The 12,404-nt window shown below is 38.5% G+C and overlaps 1 protein-coding gene across 1 annotated transcript in view; it reads left to right on the top strand.

The window, feature by feature from the left end:
- fat3a (FAT atypical cadherin 3a) overlaps positions 1-12,404 on the top strand; it is a 570,475-nt gene that overhangs the window by 107,900 nt on the left and 450,171 nt on the right. The gene's annotated exons all lie outside the window — the stretch shown is intronic.

A 12,404-nucleotide genomic window follows, 5' to 3' on the forward strand; every position in this document is an offset into this window, starting at 1 on the left:
AGTTTCTTATCTCATCATTAATTGCAAATTATATCACAGTAAGTTGTACGGTAAAATATCTACCAGATTTACAGTATTTCATATTTTTATCTAAAGAGTATTTGGAAAGAAAAACAGGTTAAGTAATGCAGATGTTCATTGAAAAATCAGAAGATATGATATTTTTGCAGTTCTTATTGGTTTTATTAGATTTTGTTAATTCTTGAAAATATTTTGACAATAATGGATGGTCATAATTTGCTGATGCACATTTACTGCATGTGTTATTGCTTTGTTACAGATGGTACAGTGTAAACTTAATATTAAGAATTTGTGGCTAGCCTGCATGGTGTCATGCTACATAGAATAGCATTTGATAGTACAGTCGGTAGAACAGAACCTGTTCTCAGGTGTTCTCAAAATCTGCAAGTGTGTGATGTGGTACAGAATGTTAAACAAAACTTGCAATACTCATTCAAGGCTTATCTAATATGAGGTATTATACACATGAATTCTTAAGGCTTATTCTAATACGTATCATATTGCTGAATTAATAGTTCACTGTGGCTCAACTCTCATTCAAATTCATTCAAAACTGATAAACAGTTGTGCAGCTTTATCTTTTATCAGCAAATAGCTGAGACTCAAAGCACCGGCCTTTAACTGCTTCTTTTGATGGTGTTGGCTGGAACTGTTATTTCTTTCATTTTTTTCCCCCACTGACAAAGAAGTATTCCTCCATCATAGAGCCAAGTTCCGCTTTCAAACATTGCCTTGACAACATATTTTATAATTAATACAAGCTTTGTTAACCATACAAAAATGTACTTCATATTAGCATTTTTCTTAAGTGTTTTGGATTATTTTATGAATGTTAAAATGCTCATGAGGGAAAGCTGATTTGAAAAAAATACAAAGAAGTCTTATTTGGATTGCTTCCTCTTTTTAAGTACTTAAATACTGAATAATCACTTAGTTGGCCTGAGATGAAAAGCACTATTTCTGTGACCTGTAGTTTGACAGGTTTTCATTTACTGTTGTGTGCAGTTGTTCAGTCAGTTGTCTGATGACCCAATGACTGGCTTGTGCGCAGCGTTTCTACGAAGAATATCCTGGGGGATTAAGAAGAAAGAATGTCTAAGTCAGAATTCTGTTATTTTCTTTCAAAGTTCCATGAATCATGCTGAGTTTTGAATCTTTAAATTTTCATCATAAACTGTAGGGTATGTCTTTGAAGGGATCTGAAATTTTAACACATTTTACATTAAGCCAGGCCCATTTTATTTTATGGCTATTGTAACTATTATTGATCCTTTTTTAATATTTGCAGAGTTCAATGTGTATTGCATCCATAAAACTGATTATAATCAAATTCTTGAGAGTTTCACTGTTATTGCCACCTTTCAACTTGGCGAGATACAGACATGCACTGAACTCACTGCATATTTTTGCATATCTTTGGGTCCAAGAAATAATATCTAAAAAAAATTTCAGAAGAAGCCTACTGTGGAATCCACAATCCCTGTTTCCATTTGGTTATAATTCAAGTTTATTGTCATCTGACTGTACACATATACAATGAAATGAAACAAAGCTCCCCCTGAGCACGGTCCACCCACAAAACTTAAATCACATATAATACATAAAGCAAAATATTGCCATAAATAAGATCATTTATATACCTTATAAGTTACCTTATATTTATAAAGCATATAAAAATCAGTTAATAACATATAATACAAAATGTATGTAGTATGCAGCACAGGTGAACAGTGCAGTGAGCAGCTTGCTGTCCTAATGATGACACCTTGGTGGTGGCGAAAGTTAAGAAAATATTAATAATGGGGCAGGTCAGTTTTGAATGACAGATAAGGTGTTTCATTGTGTTTATTTCTAGTATTTCCAATTGACTTTATTGAAACAAATTACCTAAAATTTAAAAGAGCCTTTTGCACCTTCAAACCATACTAAGTAATCTCACAGCCCATTAATCTATTGAATTTTCCATGTAATCCTCACTTTGAAAGCAAACACAACAACCTAATTTCAGAAAGCTGCATGTGAGGTAAATAATCCTTGATGCTGCAGGTTTGACAGTTGAACATCTCCCAGTAAAGCAATAAATTGTCTGTCTTTTGATTATGATGTCTGTAATGTTGTAATTCCACCTCTTGTCAGATGCTGTTTCAGTATTGGGATCATTTAATCATATTCTGCGTTTGGCTCATAGTCTTCGTACTGCTAATTTGAGTTCCCTTGTCCTCGAGACAAATTGAAGTTGGGCTAACAAAGTCTGGATTTGTGAGTTTGTGACTGGATGGATTAATAGCATACACATAAGAAACTTAGCTCAAGGGCATTAACTTTCTGTAAAGTAAATTAATACCCTAGCAGTACTTTCCCAGCTACACTCCAATTCATCTCTACCAGTAGTGTTGCAGCAGTTCTTTTTAATCATCTAAAAGCAAATGCAGTACCTAGAGTGATCGCTTTGACCTTAACCAAATTCCTAGCAAGCTGAATAGATATAAATGGCTCTGTGCATTAGATAATATATTCATCTAAAATGTTTGTAAATTGCACAGTCTGGAAGCTTCTCTGCAAGAAATTGCATTAAATTAATTTGCATCCATCAAAGATGAAGCAGAGAAATTGAAAATGGAATTAAAACAGAAATTATATTAAATTAATATATTTCCTGGCTTGATTGTTTTTAATTAATCAAGATGTATTGTATTTAATTGGTCCCCAGTTTCCAGTGTGACCAGTTTGGCATTATTAATGAAGAACCTCAGGATCCTAGAAAAGATATATTAGAATGGTACCAGAACTAAGGGACTTCAGTCAAGTGGAATTCTCCATATAGAATATATGTTTCGGGGCAACTTAATTAAGGTGTTCATAATCTTGATGTTTCTTTCTTTATTGACAGTACAAGGCTAATGGCAGTTGGGTTGGCAACTAGAGGGCACTGTTTCAAGGAACTTGCTAAAAGTCCAAAGGTGACCTGAGATCAAGAACATGTTAACTGTGAATTGTGACTATATGTTGTACGCTGTTTGAAGGCTGATTCAACAGTAGCTTCCAAAGGAGATTGGAAAAATACATGCAGGAGAATATTTTTGAGTTACGTTCAAGGCAAAGTAGAGTGGAATAAATTGAGAATGCCTTAACCATGGGCACAGGCACAGAGATCTGAATGGCTTCCTTTTGTACTTCATCGTGGAGATTCTTATTTTTGCCTTTTTCATATTGTAGTATTGTATGCTGTTTAAAAGAGGAAGATGTTTATATTTTTATTACACCTTAGTTTACAATTTGCATTTGGTTCTGATTTGTGTTGACTAATTAAGGAATGAGACAAGAAAATTGACTATTTTCAGTTGATTAATAAAATTACACTAACATTACATAGAGTCAGTGAACACTACAGCACAAATAAAGGCCATGGTCCATGCCAGACCATTAATCTACGTAGTTTTATTGACCTGCATCCAGATCATAGCCCTCCATACCACTCCCATTCATGTACCTATCCAAATTTCTCTTCTATATTGAAATTGAGCTCGTATCCACCACTTGCACTGACAACTTGTTCCACACTCTCAACAACCTCTTAGTGAAGAAGTTCCTCTTCATGTTCCCTTTAAAAATTTCACCTTTCACCCTCGACCTGTGACTTCTATTTGTAGTCCCACCCAACCTCAGTGGAAAAACCCTGCTTGCATTTGCCCTCTCCATACTAATAATTTTGTATACCTCTATCAAATCTCCGCTCAGTTTTCTACTCTCTAGTGAATAAAGTCCTAACCCGTTCAACCTTTCCCTGTAACGCAGGTCCTCGAGTCCTGGCAACTGCCTTGTAAATATTTTCTGCACACTTTCAATATTACTTGCTTATTTCCTGTAGGGAGATGACCAAAAATTAGACCTTTCCACCATCTTATACAATTTAAACATAACATCCCAACACCTATACTAAATACTTTGATTTATGAAGGCCAATGTGCCAAAAATTGTCTTTCTGGTCCTATCTACCTGTGTCGCCACTTACAAGTAATAATGGATGTAAATTCCCAGATCCCTTTGTTCCACTGCAATCCTCAGTGTCCTGCTGTTCACTATTAAAAAGCTACCCTGGTTGGTCCACCAAAGTGCAAAACCTCACACTTGTCTTCATTCAATTCCATCTGTCAGTTTTCCACCCATTTGTCCAGATCCTACTGCAAGCTCTGATACCTTTCCTCACCGCCCACCACACCCCTTTTCTTAGTGTCATCACAATTTTCTGATCTGCTTTATGACATTATCATCCAGATTGTTACTGTAGATGACAAGCAACAATAGACCAAGCACCGATCCCTGTGGCTCACCACTAGTCAGAGAGCCAATCATCCACTATCACTCTCTGGCTTCTCCTTCAAAGCCAATGTTGAATTGAATTTACTACATCGTCCTGAATGCCAAGTGACTGAAGCTTATGGACCAGCCTCCTTGTGGGACTTTGTCAATGGCCTTTGCTAAAGTCCATGCAGACAATGTCCACTGCTTTTCCTTCATCTTTTCTAATAACCTCTTTGAAAAACTGTATAGGATTAGTTAGACATGACCTACCATGAATAAGATCATGTTTCTATCCCTAATCAGGCCTTGTCTATTAAAATACTTTTAATAGATAAGGTTTTTCCAAGGTACCTTAGAATGCCTTCAAGTAACACAAGTTTCAAAGTAAATTTATTACCAAAGTACAGATATGACACCATATACAGTCCTGAGATTAATTTTCTCGTGGGCATCAATAAATTATAGAATTACAGCCATAACAGAATGAAGTAAAGAGCAGATGAACTTGGGTGTTTAACCGGTGTACAAAAGACAACAAACTGGTGTAAATACAAAAAAGAAAAATAATAATAAATAAATAAGCAATAAGTATCAAGAGTCCTTGAAATGAGTCCATTGGTTGTGAGAACATTTCAAAGATGGGATAAGTTAAGTTGAGTGCAGTTATTTGCTTTGGTTCAAGAGCCTGATGAATGAAATGTAACAACTGTTCCTGAACATGGTGGTGTGAGTCCTGAGGCTCCTGTACTTTCTTCCTGATGGCAACAGCAAGAAGAGAGCATGACCTGGGTGGTGGGGGACCCTGATGATGGATGCTGCTTTACTGTGACAGTATTCAATGGTGGGGAGGGCTTTACCCATGATGAACTGGGCTGTATCCACTGTTTTTTGTTGGATTTTCCATTCAAGGGCATAAGTGTTTCCATTCCATGTTGTTATGCAGCCAGACAATATATTCTGCATTACACATCTGTAAAAGTTTGTCAAAGTCTTGGACGTCTTACTGAATTTCTACTCCTAAGGAAGTAGAGATGCTGCTGGGCTTTTTTTGTAATTGCACTTACATGCTGGACCCTGTATAGGTCGTCCTAAATAATAACACCAAGGAATTTAAAGTTGCTGACCTTCTTCATCTCTGATCCTCCAATGAGGACTGGCTCATGGGTCTTTGGTTTCCTTCTCCTGAAGCCGATAATCAGTTCCTTGATCTTGCTGACATTGAGGGAGAGGTGGTTGTTATGATACCACTCAGCCAGATTTCCCTCCTAAATGCACATTCATCACCATCTTTGATTTGGCCTGCAACAGTAGTGTCATTAGCACCCACTTAGCAACCACTGATGTCAGACTTATGCCGGTTTATAATTTCCCAGTTTATTCTTAGAGCCTTATTTAAACAACGGAACATTAGCTATCTTCCAGTTAATTGGCATTTCACTCAGCATCTAAGGAAAATTTAATTCTTTTTCCAAGGCTGCTGCAATTTTTCTACTAGTCTCCCCCAATACATTGAATAAGAAAACTTTCTGAACACATTTGACAATTTCTATCCCATCTGACTCTTTTGCAGTATGGGAGTCCGGCTCAGGCATGTGGAAAGTTAAAATCACATACTGTCACAACCTTATCTTTCTTGCAATTTATCTAGTACTATTTTTTGAAGTCATGGTATCACGAATTTTCTTTGTTTACCATTGAAATAGTTTATAAGCAAGGTCATTGTCTGGTATGGTGGGGGTGGGGGGCTACTGCACAGAACCAAAAGAAGCTGCAGAGGGTTGTAAATGTAGTCAGCTCCATCTTGGGCTTGGTACCCTGCAAGGTACCCATGACATCTTCAAGGAGTGGTGTCTCAGAAAGGCATTGTCCATTATTAAGGACGTCTAGCACCTAGGGCATGCCCTTTTCTCACTGTTACCATAAGGTAGGTGGTACAGAAGCTTGAAGGCACACACTCAGGCTACGTCTACACTGGACCGGATAATTTTGAAAACACCGGTTTCGCGTAAAAACGATAGGCGTCCACACTAAGCATTTTTGAAAATACTGTCCACATTAAAACTGATATTTTGGTGAATCTCCTCCTGCTGCGCATGCGCAGGACATATCTACCGAAAGCAAGTGATATGTTTGGTGTTGAATCTCGCTGTGAAAGACTTGCTGCACGTTTGGTCAGTTACAGACTAGAAAAACTTAAATGATGGACAGCTGTTGGAACTCGCGCAGAAGGACTTAAAAGTAAAAAAAAAACAAATACTGGAGCGTATGGAGGCAACTGACGGAGTTCACTGACAGAATGACATGGCTGACGACGAACATTGAAAAACTGATGAACACTGTTGAATTAATAAAACCCCTTGTTAAATGTATAAAACACGTCTGCATCAGGATTATTTTGTATTTCCATACAGAGTCACTTGAGGCTGTTACACATCTATTGTCAGAGAAGTACTTGCATAAATAGGTAAACCACCTTCATACGAGCAAGGACAGAAAACAGGGCAAAGTGAGTATACTTATTTATTCAGTAAGTTATGGGTCAAAGTATTTGGTGAGTACATTTCTAACTCTTCTGGGTTCAGTCTTGTTGCTGTCTGTTCTGAAATTGTTAGGTTGCATTCAAGAAAACAATGTAATGACGCGCTGCCCTCACCATCTATTCCGGCAAGTCATGACAGCGTTTTTTAGATTTCTCCGGTTACCCCATCCACATTGCTTCAGCCGGTCTGGTGTTTTCAAAATTACATACTGTGGAGGGCGTTTTAGAAAAGCTCTATTTTCGGTGGAGGAAAACGCTGTTTTAGTGTGGGCGGAGGGTCAAAACGAAGAGAGAAAGCTTTGGTTATGGATTTATCTGGTCTAGTGTGGATATAGCCTCAGTGTTTTAGGAAAAGCTTCTTTCCCTCTGCCAGCTGATTCCTAAATGGACATTGAACTCTTGGACACTACCTCACTTTTTTAAAATATATGTTATTTTTGCTTTTTGCAAGATTTTTAATCTATTCAGTATACTTTTACTGTAGTTGATTTACTTAGTTATTATTTGAGTTTGTTTTTTTCTTCTATATTATGTATTGCATTGAACTGCTGCTGCTAAGTTAACATATTTCATGATATGTGCCGGTGAGAATAAACCTGATTCTGATTCTGAAGTAGTGAATTGAATTAATTTGCAGCAAGCAAAGATCTCAAAAGACTGTAATGAGGAGGAAATTGCTGGCAAGGTAATTATTTTTAGTTTTGTTGAAGAATGATGTTGGCTAGAACACAAAAGGAGTCCCCTTCAAGTAGTACAATGCCTTATTTTAATTCTAGCTGAAGTGGTAGGTAACTTAGCATGTCATCCAAACGGTCATGTGGTGCAATATATTACTAAATTATGTGTTGGTTTCATGCCTTAAATCATGACCTTCTGAATCAAAGGTAATATAATATCACTGAGCTCTGGGTGACACCTAAGTCACTACTTTGTTATTTTCAATTCACGATTCTTGCACAAAGCCGATGACTATGCATGCAAAACCAAAAACGGTTGAAACACTTAAAGATGATAGCTATTGGAATTACTTTCCATCAAAACATTTTGGATTATTTCTGGATTTGCTGCTTGTAAGTAAATTTTTTTGCAATACTTACTCCCATAGGAAATACTGATATCGAATAGCTAACAGTGTGCATTTCAGGTTGAATCTCCAGTGCAACAGTGCAGTGTTTGACAAATGTCTCTCAATATTGATTCTGGCAGTTGTTAGAAGTATAGGAGGAAAGTGAAATTGCACTGTGCTTTCTTGGGGCAGGAGTGCTCCTTTGGCTTAATACATCTTTAATTAATGTGTTCTGCAAGTAGTACAGAGGTAACATCTTCCTGTTTAGCTTGACTTTGGAGCTTTAGTGAAGGTAGTTTTATAGACTTTGAATGGTGCAAATTTAAATTCCTGAATTGAAATGGAGCAAGCCCTATTTTAAGCAATAGATCCATAGGGTGTGATTAAACTAAAACACGGTAACAAATCCTTACAAATCAACCTTATAACTGCAACACACACAACATGCTGGAGGAACTCAGCAGGTTGGGCAGCATCCGTGGAAGCAAACCTTATAACTTATTTTTGTTATCAAAGTTAGCTGAATAGTCCTCTTCTATTTGTACTATGTCAGTACTGAATATTGTTTTGACAGATTTTTGGTTAATATCTAGTATTTCTGCAGTATTTGGTATAAAGTACCATTTTCAAATTAAGTACATTTGGAAGTACATTTCTAGAAATATTTAGAGAGTCCATATTTGCTCAGTTTTTCTAGATCATTCTGTATAAACACCACATTGCAATCTATTGAAAAGCAAAAATAAAATGCAGTTGCTGTACATCTGAACTAGAAACAAAATGTCAGAAAAAATCAGCTGATCAAGCAGCATCTATACAGAAAGGCACGGTGCTAACATTTTTAGTTGATAACTGCACTGCTCTCCTTGTGTGTGAAGTAAAAAGCCAAACTCCATTCGACTGAACACAGGAGTCAGGATGTAACTTCCAAGCTCCGGGTATATTATTCAGGCAGCACTCACATTACAATTGAGGAAGCATAAAAAGATAATGATTTTGATGGTGCAAATGGAAGAAGGACAACACAGAATTGTGTATATATACTCTCCTAAAATGAGATTGTTGCCCTACTTACATAGTCCAACTGAATTTTAAAATTAAAGGCGTGTTCAACACAATACACCACATTGACACTCCCTTTGTTGTCTGCTGTCTGATTACATAGTTGTTCTGCTACACACCTTTTGCTTCTTGATGGCTGCCCAGATGTTTTTTTCCTTTCAAGGATCAGTTCCATTAGTAATTGGAGATTTTCCTCCACACCCTGGATTTACCCTGTGGTTTTGCCTAGCTGTTGGCCGTTGGCTAGAGTAACTGTGTTCAGCTGTGTAACTGTGTTTTCTCTGTCCATCGATCTCAGGAGGCACGTTACTTTGGGATGTTCTGTTGATAATGATACTTTGTGAGAGACCATGTTGCCGCTGTGAGCTGAAGATGACCTTTTCTTTAAGGTTGACATGGCTTGTGCAAGGGGTTAAACAGTGAGAACCTCCTGTATTCAAGAATGGCTGTCTTAAATCTGTGAACAGGAGACCTGTGGATGTTCCCTAGACATATCACCATCGAGAGTCCAGCTTCTGTGCAAAGGGTGCATTCCCAGGACCACTGGCATGTTCCTGACTTTATGTGCTAAGAGGATCTCTCTCCCAAGCAGAAGTAGGATTTGGGCTTTATCATCCAGAGGTTGGATCTTTTTGGCAAGGCACTTGAGATGGGTGTGATAGAGAGCAGCCTTAAGAGTTAGTATTTCTTCTTGACTGTCTGGAACGTCATTACACTCAATTAGCATTGGAAGTGTTTGAGTAATGCCACCATTGCTTCAGTCTGACAGCCTGTTGCTCTTCCACCTGATCTCTCCCTTACACCAGCACAGGTCTGCAAGCTGTAGGATGTTGAACTGCCATGGTTGCCAAAGAACTCTGACTGGGCTAAGGATCTATTACTCTGATCATCAAACATCTTGAAAGCATTCTCTCATTGCCCTTTAGGATACATTTTAATTACGTGTGCAGTATCTTGGAACAGGACTTCATGGCTAGACTGCTGTTACAAACCTCTAAGCCTAAAGAGTTCACAGACTGCAAAGTTTCTGTCCTTTCCTCCCCGCTCTGCTCTGAAGTGTGGTCTGGAACCTTGGATGCCCACGGAAGAGGACAAGCATGTAGGGCTGTAACATGACTGTTATTGTTACATTCATTACAATTTAATGTTGCCTTGCAGTTACACAGGAGATGTGATGTTGAAGAACAGCATCTGAGGCAACTCCCTTCAGGGATGCCTTTAGTGGGTTTAAACCAAAAGCCACAACACTTCCACAGTGGGTGGGGATTGTTATGGATGGAGCAATGTTTTGCTGGGTCATCTTTAACAACAGTTTCTTTCTGAGCTGTAGGTTTGGAGCCATTGGTCTTATGGCTTTTCACTGGAATCCTAATATTTTTGTGCTTTAGAGGAGGTTTCTTGGTGCAAGATAATTGTGGCTGGGAAGAGAGAAGCTGGGATCTTTTTGTATGTTTGCTTGAGAGCAGTCAATGAAGAAAGAAAAGGGGGGAATATGTGACTCCATACTCTTTATAAGCTAAGCCAGGCAGATAACCATCTTCCTTTCCTGAAAGCAATTCCATTAACAGATCCTCAAGTTCTTTTAACTTACATTTATCCTTATTTGCAAACTTTGGGAAGGTGAAAGCTGTCCAGCTCCTTGAAAATGTGCTATCTGTTACTTCCGACGCACTGTAACATTTATCAAGCCTCTTTCATTTTTCCATAAATGTGCAGCTACGTTGCTTATATGAACTGTTCTGAAATGTCTCACATAGTCTGAAGACTCCTTACCTAGTCATTTTAACAGCAAGCCCAACTCCTCACCAGTAATGAGCTCCAGGTCTTTGATTGTATTAATAAAAGATGACTCCTATGCTCTATACCTTTGTGAATGGTCAAGAAAGTTTGATAGGCCAATGCTCATGAGCTCTTTGTGTGCCTAATAATTTTCCATATCTATCATGACTGAAGACTGGATGACCTGCTGGCAAACTATCTGTGTACTGAGGCACGTTAAGCCTTGCTTGTTGATGTAGGTCATTTCTATCAAATCTTGGCATTGTCTCCTCTGTTTTAACATCAGTGGGATTCCTTATTTGGTGTTGACAAAGTAAGTGAAAGTTGTGTAGCATATGTGAAGGATTAAGTATTTCTGAGCTTTATTGTAACCAACTTAATAATAGTTCAATCACTCGAGACAAGTAAGGTATTCTAATAGGATGTCAATTGGTGGTTCGTCAGGTAGCTGTACAGACCAATCCAGGATCCACATGTTTGGTGCAGTGTGGACACGAGTATGTTGTGGCTGTGGTTAGTGATTGGGCCTTTCTATTGTTCTCGTTTTGCAGCCGCCGCTTGTTATTTGCGGCACAATGGAGGTCGCTCTCGTGTAGCCTAGCTCCCTCTTGAACAGATTTCCTTCAGGTGCATCTGTCAAGTGCAATGTTTTCCCAGTTTTTATATGTAACGTTGAAATTCTTCAGGTTGATTTCATCAGGCTGAAGTGTTTTCTTTGCCCATCAGGGGCTCACTGACCTTCAACAGTGAGTAAAGGATCTGTTTGGGGAGTTGCGAGTTAGGTATCTGTGTGAGTTGGTGTTGATTTATCATGATGGATATGCTGTTCATGTTGGCCTCCCCCAGTATACTTGTGTTAGTGTGTCTGTCCCCAGCTGATTCGCAAAATCTTTCGTAAGGTTCTTTGGTGGTATTTTTCGAAGGGGTTCAGGTGTCCACTGTAGGTGGTCCGTGATTCATCTCCTTACAGTTATTCATGTATTTACTTATTGAGATTTGGCGCAGAGAGTGCCTCCTGGCCCATCAAGCCTCACCGCCAGCAATCAACCAATTTAATCCTAGCCTAATTATGGGACAATTTACACTGACCAATTAACCTACCAACCAGCACGTCTTTGGACTATGGGAGGAAACTGGAGCATCCGGAGGAAACACATGTGGAGAACGTACAAACTCTTTACAGGCAGTGGTGGGAATTGAGCCAAGATTGCCTGTACTGTGAAGTGTTGTGCTAACCACTATGCTACTGTGCTGCCTGGTAATATAGGACAGATGACTAGTCTATAAACCAAAAAGTTTTGTTTAGACCAGTAGGTTGTGGTCTATAAAGACTCTTCCTTAGTCTTGCATAGGCTCCACTAGCACTAACTGAGGGGAGACCATTGGCTACAGTGTGCTGATTGCTGAGTTTTTCCAAAGGGTTATGTAAAGTGTGAGAGATAAATCGAATGAAGTGTTGAGATTTTTGATCTTGCGTTGCAGGTGGACTCAGACTGTTGGCTGACTTGGTCCATTACATAATTGCTTATACGCTCATGTGTGCCCTGTATTATTGCTGGGTGGCTTTTTTTAAATTAAAGCTTCTCACCCTCTTGCTCTGCTGCTGCCGTTAATATCTTTGCCTGGGTGGTAGCA

The sequence above is a fragment of the Hypanus sabinus genome, chromosome 3 (genome assembly GCF_030144855.1).
Source record: "Hypanus sabinus isolate sHypSab1 chromosome 3, sHypSab1.hap1, whole genome shotgun sequence".
Classification (NCBI taxonomy): Eukaryota; Metazoa; Chordata; class Chondrichthyes; order Myliobatiformes; family Dasyatidae; genus Hypanus; species Hypanus sabinus.